This window comes from Homarus americanus, unplaced genomic scaffold (genome assembly GCF_018991925.1).
Source record: "Homarus americanus isolate GMGI-L3 unplaced genomic scaffold, GMGI_Hamer_2.0 scaffold32583, whole genome shotgun sequence".
NCBI classification, from domain to species: Eukaryota; Metazoa; Arthropoda; class Malacostraca; order Decapoda; family Nephropidae; genus Homarus; species Homarus americanus.
This window is the reverse complement of record NW_024713129.1, coordinates 2,030,213-2,041,447: the sequence shown is the minus strand read 5'-3', so window position 1 is coordinate 2,041,447 and position 11,235 is coordinate 2,030,213.

The window sequence follows — 11,235 nt, the reverse complement described above, 5'->3', positions numbered from 1 at the left end:
TTGTTCCTGTCCTTGTTGTTCCTTTCCCTGTGTTGTTCCTTCACTGTGTTGTTCCCTGTCTCCTGTGTTGTTCCTGCTCTGTGTTTATGTCCCTTTGTTGTTCCTTCCCTGTGTTGTTCCTGTCTCTGTGTTGTTCCTGTCCCTGTTGTTCCTGTTCTGTATGTCCTCTGTCTCTGTTGTTTTGTCCCTGTGTTGATCCTGTATCTGTGTTGTTCTGTCTCTGTGTTGTTCCTGTCCCTGTGTTGTTCCTCTGTCTCTGTGTTGTTCCTGTCTCTGTGTTGTTCCTGTCCCTGTGTTGTTCCTGTCTCTGTGTTGTTCTGTTCCTGTGTTGTTCCTGTCCCTGTGTTGTTCCTTTCCCTGTGTTGTTCCTGTTCTGTGTTGTTCCTGTCCCTGTGTTGATCCTTCACTGTGTTGTTCCTTCTCTGTGTTGTTCCTGTCTCTGTGTTGTTCCTGTCTCTGTGTTTTTCTTGTCCCTTTGTTGTTCCTGTCCTGTGTTGTTCTGTCTCTGTGTTGTTCCTGTCCCTGTGTTGTTCTGTCCCTGTGTTGTTCCTGTCTCTGTGTTGTTCTTTGCCCTGTGTTCTGTTCCTGTTCTTGTCTGTGTTGTTCCTGTCTCTGTGTTTGTTCCTGTCCCTTGTGTTGATCCTGTCTCTGTGTTGTTCCTGTTCTGTGTTGTTCCTGTCCCTGTGTTGTTCCTGTCTTGTGTTGTTCCTGTCTCTGTGTTGTTCCTGTCTCTGTTGTTCCTGTCCCTGTGTTGATCCTGTCTCTGTGTTGTTCCTTGCCCTGTGTTGTTCCGTCTCTGTGTTGATCCTGTCCCTGTGTTGTTCCTGTCCCTGTGTTGTCCTGTTCTTGTGTTCCTGTCTCTGTGTTCCTGTCTCTGTGTTCCTGTCCCTGTGTTGTTCCTGTCCTGTGTTGTTCCTGTCTCGTGTTGTCCTGCCCTGTGTTGATCCTGTCTCTGTGTTGTTCCTGTCTCTGTTGTTCCTGTCCCTGTGTTTTCTATGTCCCTTGTTGTTCCTTGCCCTAAGTTTTCCTGTTCTGTGTTGTTCCTGTCCCTTGTTCCTGTCCCTGTGTACCTGTCTCTGTGTTGTTCTGTCCCTGTTGTTCCTGCTCCTGTGTTGTTCCTGTTCTGTGTTGTTCCTGTCCCTGTGTTGTTCCTTGCCCTGTGTTGTTCCTGTCTCTGTGTTGTTCCTGTCCCTGTTGTTCCTGTCTCTGTGTTGTTCCTGTCTCTGTGTTGTTCCTGTCCCTGTGTTGATCCTGTCTCTGTGTTGTTCCTGTCTCTGTGTTGTTCCCTGTCCCTGTGTTGTTCCTGTCTCTGTGTTGTTCCTGTCTCTGTGTTGTTCCTGTCCCTGTGTTGATCCTGTCCTGTGTTGTTCCTGTCTCTGTGTTGTTCCTGTCTGCCTGTTACTGTGTTGTTCTGTGTTGTTCCTGTCTCTGTGTTGTTCCTGTCCCTGTGTTGATCCTGTATCTGTGTTGTTCCTGTCTTCTGTGTTCCTGTCCCTGTGTTGTTCCTGTCTCCTGTGTTGTTCCTGTCTCTGTGTTGTCCTGTCCTGTGGTCCTGTCCCTGTGTTGATCCTGTCTCTGTGTTGTTCCTGTCTCTGTGTTGTTCCTGTCCCTGTGTTTGATCCTGTCCTGTTGTTCCTGTCCCTGTGTTGTTCCTGTCTCTGTGTTGTTCCTGTTCCCTGTGTTGGTCCTGTCTCTGTGTTGTTCCTGTCCCTGTGTTGTTCCTGTGTCTCTGTGTTGTTCCTGTCTCTGTGTTGATCCTGTCTCTGTGTTGATCCTGTCCCTGTGTTGTTCCTGTCCCTGTGTTGTTCCTGTCCCTGTGTTGTTCCTGTTTCTGTTGTTCCTGTCCTGTGTTGTTCCTGTTCTGTGTTGTTCTTTGCTCCTGTGTTGATCCTGTCTCTGTGTTGTTCCTGTCCCTGTGTTGTTCCTGTCTCTGTGTTATTCCTGTCTCTGTGTTGTTCCTGTCTCTTGTTCCTGTCCCTGTGTTGTTCCTGTCTCTGTGTTGTTCCTGTTCCTGTGTTGTTCCTGCCCTGTGTTGATCCTGTCTCTGTGTTGTTCCTGTTACTGTGTTGTTCCTGTCTCTGTGTTGATCCTGTCTCTGTGTTGTTCCTGTATCTGTGTTGTTCCTGTTCTGTGTTGTTCCTGTCCTTTGTTATCTTTTCACTGTGTTGTCTTTCCACTGTGTTGTTCCTGTTCCTGTGTTGTTCCTGTCCTGTGTTTTTCATGTCCCTTTGTTGTTCCTTTCCACTGTGTTGTTCCTGTCCCTTGTGTTGTTCCTGTCTCTGTGTTGTTCCTGTCTCTGTGTTTTCCTGTCCCTGTTGTTCCTGTCTCTGTGTTACCTCCCTGTGTTCCTGTCCCTGTGTTGATCCTGTCTCCTGTGTCTTGTTGTTCCTGTCTCTGTGTTGTTCCTGTCTCTGTGTTGTTCCTGTCCCTGTGTTGTTCCTGTTATCTGTGTTGTTCTGTCTCTGTGTTGTTCCTGTCCTGTGTTGTTCCTGCTCCTGTGTTGTTCCTGTCTCTGTGTTGTTCCTGTCTCTGTGTTGTTCCTGTCCCTGTGTTGATCCTGTCTCTGTGTTGTTCCTGTCTCTGTGTTGTTCCTGTCCCTGTGTTGATCCTGTCTCTGTGTTGTTCCTGTCTCTGTGTTGTTCCGTCTCTGTGTTGTTCCTGTCTCTGTGTTGTCCTGTCCTGTGTTGTTCCTGTCCCTGTGTTGTTCCTGTCTTGTAGTTTGTTCCTGTCCCTTGTTATCCTGTCTCTGTGTTGTTCCTGACCTGTTGTTCCTTGCCCTTGTGTTGTTCCTGTCCCTTTGTTGTTCCCACTGTTGTCCTTCACTGTGTTGTTCCTGTCTCTGTGTTGTTCCTGCTCTGTGTTTTTGTCCTTGTGTTCCTTCACTGTGTTGTTCCTGTCTCGTGTTGTTCCTGTCCCTGTGTTGTTTCTGTCTCTGTGTTGTTCCTGTCTCTGTGTTGTTTCTGTCCCTGTGTTGATCCCATCTGTGTTGTTCCTGCTCCTGTTCCTGTCCCTGTGTTGTTCCTGTCCTGTGTTGTTCCTGTCTCTGTGTTGTTCCTGTCCCTGTGTTGTTCCTGTCTCTGTGTTGTTCCTGTCTCTGTGTTGTTCCTGTCCCTGTGTTGATCCTGTCTCTGTGTTCCTGTCTCTGTGTTGTTCCTGTCCTGTGTTGATCCTTCACTGTGTTGTTCCTTCACTGTGTTGTTCCTGTCTCTTGTTGTTCCTGTTCCTGTGTTTCTCTTCATGTCCCTTTTGTGTTCCTGTCTCTGTGTTGTTCCTGTCTCTGTGTTGTTCCTGTCCCTGTGTTGTTCCTGTCTCTGTGTTGTTCCTGTCTCTGTGTTGTTCCTGTCCCTGTGTTGTTCCTGCCCTGTGTTGTTCCTGTCTCTGTGTTGTTCCCTGTCCCTGTGTTGTTCCTGTCCCTGTGTTGTTCCTGTCTCTGTGTTGTTCCTGTCCCTGTGTTGATCCTGCCCTGTGTTGTTCCTGTCTCTGTGTTGTTCCCTGTCCCTGTGTTGATCCTTTCACTGTTGTTCCTTCATCAGTGTTCTGTCTCTTGTTGTTCCTGTTCTGTGATTTTCATGTCCCTGTGTTGTTCTGTCTCTGTGTTGTTCCTGTCTCTGTGTTGTTCCTGTCCCTGTGTTGTTCCTGCCCTGTGTTGTTCCTGTCCTGTGTTGTTCCTGTCTCTGTGTGTTGATCCTGTCTCTGTGTTGTTCCTGTCCTGTATTGATCCTGTCCCTTTGTTCCTCTTCACTGTTGTTCCTTCACTGTTGTTCCTGTCCTGTGTTGTTCCTGTCTCTGTGTTTCTATGTCCCTTTGTTGTTCCTTCACTGTGTTGTTCCTGTCTCTGTGTTGTTCCTGTCCCTGTGTTGTTCCTGTCCTTGTTGTTCCCGCTACTGTGTTGTTCCTGTCCCTGAGTTGTTTCTCTCTGTGTTGTTCCTGTCATGTGTTGTTCCTGACCATGTGTTGTTCCTGTCCTGTGTGCCCTGTCTTCTGTTGTTCCTGTCTCTGTGTTGTTCCTGTCCCTGTTGGTCTCTGTGTTGTTCCTGACCATGTTGTTCCTGTCTCTGTATTGTTCCTGTTCTGTGTTGTTCCTGTCTCTGTGTTGTTCCTGACCATGTGTTGTTCCTGTTCTGTATTGTTCCTTCACTGTGTTGTTCCTGTCTCTGTGTTGTTCCTGACCATGTGTTGTTCCTGTTCTGTGTTGTTCCTGTTCTGTGTTGTTCCTGTCTCTGTGTTGTTCTGTCCCTGTGTTGTTCTGTCCATGTGTGTTGTTCCTGACCATGTGTTGTTCCTGTCTCTGTATTGTTCCTGTCTTGTGTTGTTCCTGTCCCTGTGTTGTTCCTGTCCCTGTGTTGTTTTGTCTCTGTGTTGTTCCTGTCCATGTTTTCCCTGACATTGTTGTTCTTGTCTCTGTGTTGTTCCTGTTCTGTGTTTCCGTCCCTGTCCTTGTTGTTCCTGTCCCTGTGTTGTCTTGTCTCTGTGTTGTTTTTGTCCATGTTGTCTTGTCTCTGTGTTGTTCTGTCCCTGTGTTGTTCCTGTCACTTTGTTGTTCCTGTCACTTTGTTGTTCCTGTCTCTGTGTTGTTTCTGTCCATGTGTTGTTCCTGTCTCTGTGTTGTTCCTGTCTCTGTGTTGTTCTGACCATGTGTTGTTCCTGTCTCTGTATTGTTCCTTCACTGTGTTGTTCCTGTCTGTGTTGTTCCTGACCATGTGTTGTTCCTGTCTCTGTATTGTTCCTTCACTGTGTTGTTCCTGTCTCTGTGTTGTTCCTGACCATGTTGTTCCTGTCCTGTGTTGTTCCTGTCTCTGTGTTGTTCCCGTTCCCTGTGTTGTTCCTGTCCCTGTAGCCTGTCCATGTTGTTCCTGTCCATGTGTTGTTCCTGTTCTGTGTTGTTCCTGTCTCTGTGTTGTTCCTTGTCTCTGTGTTGTTCCTGTTCTGTGTTGATCCTGTCTCTGTGTCGTTCCTGTCCCTGTGTTTTTCATGTCCCTTTGTTGTTCCTTCACTGTGTTGTTCCTTCACTGTGTTGTTCCTGTCTCTGTGTTGTTCCTGTCTCTGTGTTTTTCATGTCCTTGTTGTTCCTTTCACTGTGTTGTTCCTGTCTGTGTGTTGTTCCTGTCCCTGTGTTGTTCCTGTCCCTTTGTTGTTCCTATTACTGTGTTGTTCCTGTCCCTGTTTTGTTTCTGTCTCTGTGTTGTTCCTGTCCATGTGTTGTTCCTGACCATGTGTTGTTCCTGTCTCTGTGTTGTTCCTGTCTCTGTGTTGTTGCTGTCCCTGTGTTGTTTGCTGGTTCGGTTCCTGACCATGTTGTTCCTGTCTCTGGATTGTTCTGTCTCTGTGTTCTTGTTCTGTGGGTTCCTGACCATGTGTTGTTCGTTCTGTATTGTTCCTTCACTGTGTTGTTCCTGTCCTGTGTTGTTCCTGACCATGTGTTGTTCCTGTCTCTGTGTTGTTCCTTGTCTCTGTGTTGTTCCTGTCTCTGTGTTGTTCCTGTCCTTGTGTTGTTCCTGTCCATGTGTTGTTCCTGACCATGTGTTGTTCCTGTCTCTGTATTGTTCCTGTCTCTGTGTTGTTCCTGTCTCTGTGTTGTTCCTGTCCCTGTGTTGTTTCTGTCTCTGTGTTTTTCCTGACCATATGTTGTTCCTGTCTCTGTGTTGTTCCTGTCCTGTGTTGTTCCTGTCCCTGTGTTGTTCCTGGCCACTTTGTTGTTCCTGTCCTGTGTTGTTCCTGTCTCTTGTTGTTTCTGTCCATGTGTTGTTCCTGTTCTGTGTTGTTCCTGTCCCTGTGTTGTTCCTGTCACTTTGTTGTTCCTGTCACTTTGTTGTTCCTGTCTTGTGTTGTTTCTGTCCATGTGTTGTTCCTGTCTCTGTGTTGTTCCTGTCCCTGTGTTGTTCCTGTCACTTTGTTGTTCCTGTCACTTTGTTGTTCCTGTCTCTGTGTTGTTCTTGTCTCTTGTTGTTTCTGTCCCTGTGATGTTCCTGTCCCTGTGATGTTCCTGTCTCCTGTGTTGTTCCTGTCCTGTGTTGTTCCTGTATCTGTGTTGTTCCTGTCTCTGTGTTGTTCCCTGTCTCTGTGTTGTTCCTGTCCCTGTGTTTCTCCTGTCCCTGTATTGTTCTGTCTCTGTGTGTTGTTCCTGTCTCTTGTTGTTTCTGTCCCTGTGATGTTCCTCTCCCCAGTTGTTCCTGTCTTTGTGTTACCTTGTCTATGTGTTGTTCCCTGTCCCTGTGATATTCTCCCTGTGTTCCTGTTCTGTGTTGTTCCTGTATCTGTGTTGTTCCTGTCTCTGTGTTGTTCCTGTCTCTGTGTTGTTTCTGTCCTGTGATATTCCTGTCTCTGTGTTGTTCCTGTCTCTGTGTTGTTCCTGTCTCTGTGTTGTTCCTGTATCTGTGTTGTTCCTGTCCCTGTTTTGTTCCTGTCTCTGTGTTGTTCTCTGTGTTGTTCCTGTCTCTGTGTTTTTCATGTCCCTGTGTTGTTCCTTCACTGTGTTGTTCCTGTCTCTGTGTTGTTCCTGTCTCTGTATTGTTCCTGTGTTGTTCCTGTCCCTGTGTTGTTTCTGTCTCTGTGTTGTACCTGTCTCTGTGTTGTTCCTATCCCTGTGTTGTTCCAGCTTCTGTGGTTGTCCTGTCTGTTGTTCCTGTCCCTGCGTGTTTCCTGCCCCTGAGTTGTTCCTGTCCTTGTGTTGTTCCTTTCCTCGTGTTGTTCCTGGTTGTGTTTGCTGGCAGATCCCAGGACCAGGTAGCAAGGAGTGCCCCGTCACCATCACCATTATTTCCACACCCAGCACTACCTTGCTCACTCTTCCACCCTGTTGCACAGTCACCCGGGTTCACCTGCCCCACCTGCCCGCACCTGCCCCCACCGATTCCTTTGCGTTTCCACTTACTTCCTGCTCCACCTACATTAATGTAGCCCCACTTATACCTTATTCTTATAAATCCTCACCCACTGACCCTTATATACTAATGCCAGCATCCAAGATACTCTACCATCCTTACCTGACCTTGGCTACTCCCAGTTTTCTCCAGTTACCCATACCTGGCCTTATATGCTCCAGTGTATCCTCAGGTATCCTCATTTGCTTAACCTTCCCCTAACTACTCTCACCTGCTCTTACTAAACTTCACCTGCCCCACGTACCCAATCACCTGCGTTGAGTCAATTTGAACGTTCTTATGTATATTCTCGTTGCTTGAAACTCCCCACTTTGTACTTAAGGGAAAACTATGAATAAGTAGATACTTTCTACTTTCTGATCACAGGTTGATCATCTGCCTCGAGCGGTATCTTAAAATAATCTTTTTTGACCTTGACTTATATAAACAGAATGCCACTAAAATTGTAAAATTAAGGAAAAGAGAACATAAATCTATTGAGAACAAGTTTACTTATTTCACTATCAATGCTGTCCTACCTACAGCAGAATCAGGTGAAAATACAATTATTCTGGATACAGTAAATAATCTGAATACTGTAAAACTGTTGTATGCCTATCTGTCACCGAGGACCAGTTCTTAGGTCGTTTCGTTTATTAAGAGCTTTGTGCGCTATAGTCGTTAGTGCGGATATAACGTATGAAATAAACTAGTCACTTCGAAGCAAAACTATAAGTGACAATACTAAGAATCTAATATTTTTAGAAAGCGAGAAAGATGTCAATACAGTATGTGAAAGTGGGTCACATAGCCTGGACTGCTGGTTAGATCAGAATTCCAGCGTTATTATCCGCTGGACTTCCATAACCTTAATTTAATAGAGCGTTAGGAAAGTAAAGTACATCAGTATATAAGTACATAAGTACACGAAGGTACGAAGAGGAATGTAGGTGGAGAAATAGGCATGTGGAGAGGAAAAGGGCGAGATAGAAGGAAGGGCGTGGTAGAGATGAAAGGCACATGATGGTGAAGCAAGTAGGGAGGGGTTTAAGATGAGGCAAAGAGAAGGACGGGGTGAGGAGTGGCGTATGGTAGGAGGGCGTGGTGAGACAGGCGTGGTAAAGGTGGGCGTGGTTGAAGAGGCAGGTTGAGTGAGAGGGCGTGAATGAAGAAAGGGGGGTGAGTGAGGAGGCTGGTGGAGGAGGAAGAGGGGTGGAGTGAAAAGGGCGTGATACAGTAATGGTGTGCAGCAAGTCTGTTAAAGCAGCTGGTTATTGCACCCAGCAAAGACTCCACACCCACCCTACACACGCATCCCCACACCTACCCAACACACCCATCCCCACACACCCACCCTACACACCCACCCTACACACCCATCCCCACACCCATCTACACACACATCCCCGGGACACCCAACCTACACCCATCCACCACACCCGCCCTACACACCTATCCTACACACCTATCCCTACACCCACCCTACACACCCACTCTACACACAAAACCCACACCCATCCCCACACCCATCCCCACACCCATCCTCACACTCCACCCAACACACCCACCCTACACACCCATCCCCACACCCACCCATACACCTATCCCCACACCCACCCTACACCCATCCCCACACCCACCCCATACACCCACGATACACACCCATCCCCACACCCACCCTACACTCCATCCTCCCACACTCCACCCTACACACCCACGATGCTACACCTATCCCCACACACTCCACCCTACACACCCATCCCACACCCAACTCCACACACCCATCCTCACACTCACCCGCATTAACTAACTCTCACACCCACCCTACACACCCATCCCCACATCCACCCTACACACCCATCCTCCTACACCCATCTCTACACACCTATCCCCACACCTACCCTATACACCCATCCCCACACTCCACTCCCACATGCCATCCCCACACCCATCATGCCACCCCATCCCACACCCATCCCCACACCCACCCTACACACCCATCCTCACACCCACCCTGCTATCACCCAATCCCCACACCCACCATACACACCTACCTCTACACACCAATCCTCACACCCACCCTACACACCCATCCTCCACACCCACCCTACACACTCCATCCCACACCCATCCCCTCTAATCTTATCCCCTACACCCATCCCACACCCATCCTCCACACCCACCCTACACACCTATCCCCTACACCTATCCCTCTGCAATCTATCCCCACACATCCATCCTCTACACCCATCCTCTTCTACACCCATCCTCCACACACACCTTGCTACATCCCATCCCTCTACACCCATGATACACACCCATCACCCACACCCATCAACCACACCCACCTCTACACACCCATCCCCACACCCACCCTACACACCAATCCTCACACTCCACCCTTACACACCCATCCCACAATCACCCTACACACCTGGCACCCTACACACCCACCCTACACACCCATCCTCCACACTCCACTTGCACACACCCACCCTCACACCCATCCCATACCCACCCTCACTCCCACCCTACACGCCCATCCTACACCCATCCCTCACACTCACCCTACACACTCACCCTACACACCCATCCCCACACCCACCCTACACCCCATCCCCACACCCATCATAAACACCCATCCTCACACCCACCCTACACACCCACCCACACACCCATCCCCACACCTACTACACAACCATCCTCTACAATCATACGTGCACACTCCACCCTCACACCCACCCTCACACCTTATCCCCTACACCTACCCTACACAACTATCCCCTACACCCACACTGCACACCCACCCTCACACCCAGCCCCTGTCTGATAACTCCACCCTTGCTCACCACTCGTATTCACTTCTACACACCCACCCAACACATCCATCCCACACTCCATTTACACATCCATCCCCACACCCACCCTACACCCATCCCCACACTCCACCCAATACATCCATCCCCACACCTACCTCTACACATCCATCCCCGACACCCACCCTGCACACACCCATCCCCACAACCACCCTACACACCCATTCCCACACCCACCCCACACACCTATCCCCTCACCTCCACCCCACACACCCATCCTCACACCTAACCCATACACCTTCCCCACACTCCACCCAACACATCCATCGTCAGTCTACCCTAGTCATCCTCCCCACACTCACCCTTCACACCCATCCCTCACACCCACCTTTGCCACACCCTCCCTTATAACTCCCACCCCTTCACTCACCCACCTCTCACTCCTACCCTTCACTCTCACACCCATCCTCCACACCACCCCTACACCCACCTCACACCCACCCCTCACAGTCACCCCTCACAGTCACCCCTCTTACCCACCCCTCACAGTTACCCTCACACACTCACCCTTCACACCCACCCCTCACAGTCACCCTCACAGTCACCCCTCACACTCACCCTCACACACCCACCCCTCACACTCACCTCACACCCCTCCCCTCACAGTCACCCTCTGCTCTCCCCTCACACCCACCCCTCCACCCCACACCCCTCACCTACCCCTCACAGTCACCCCTCACTCACCCCTCCCACCCACCCTCACACCACCTCTCCCACCCACCCCTCACACTCACCCCTCACAGTCACCCCACTCACCCCACCTCACTCCAACCTCACCCATTCCTCACACACCCACCCACCTCATCCCCACCCCTCACAGTCACCCTCAACTCACCCCTCACACTCACCCTTCACACCCACCCCTCCCACACCACCTCACAGTCACCCCTCACACCATCACCCTCCCACCTCACCCCTCACCCACCCCTCACACACTCACCCCTCACACCCACCCCTCACACCCACCCCTCCCACAGTCACCCCTCACAGTCCTTCACCACCCCTCCATCCCCTCCCACACTCACCCTTCACCCACTCCTCCTGTCACCCCTCACAGTCACCCTCCACTCACCCCTCCACCCACCCCTCCCCACACTCACCCCTCACACTCACCCCTCCACCCACCCCCCTCCCACAGTCACCCTCACACTCACCCTCACCCCCCCTCACACTCACCTCATACCCCCCCCTCCCCAGTCACCCCTCCCTCCCCTCCCACCCCACCCCTCACACCCACCCCCTCCCCACCTACCCCTCCCCACACTCACCCCTCCCTCCCTTCCCTCCCACACCCACCCCTCACACCACCTCTCCACCCACCCCCTCACTCACCCCTCCACACCCATTCCCTCCTCCCACCCCTCACCCAGTCCACCCTCACCCACCCCTCCCAGTCACCCCCTCACACCCCACCCCTCCCACACCCACCCCTTCACACTCACCCTCTCTCACCCTCCACCCTTTCTCCACACCCACCCCTCACAGTCACCCCTCACAGT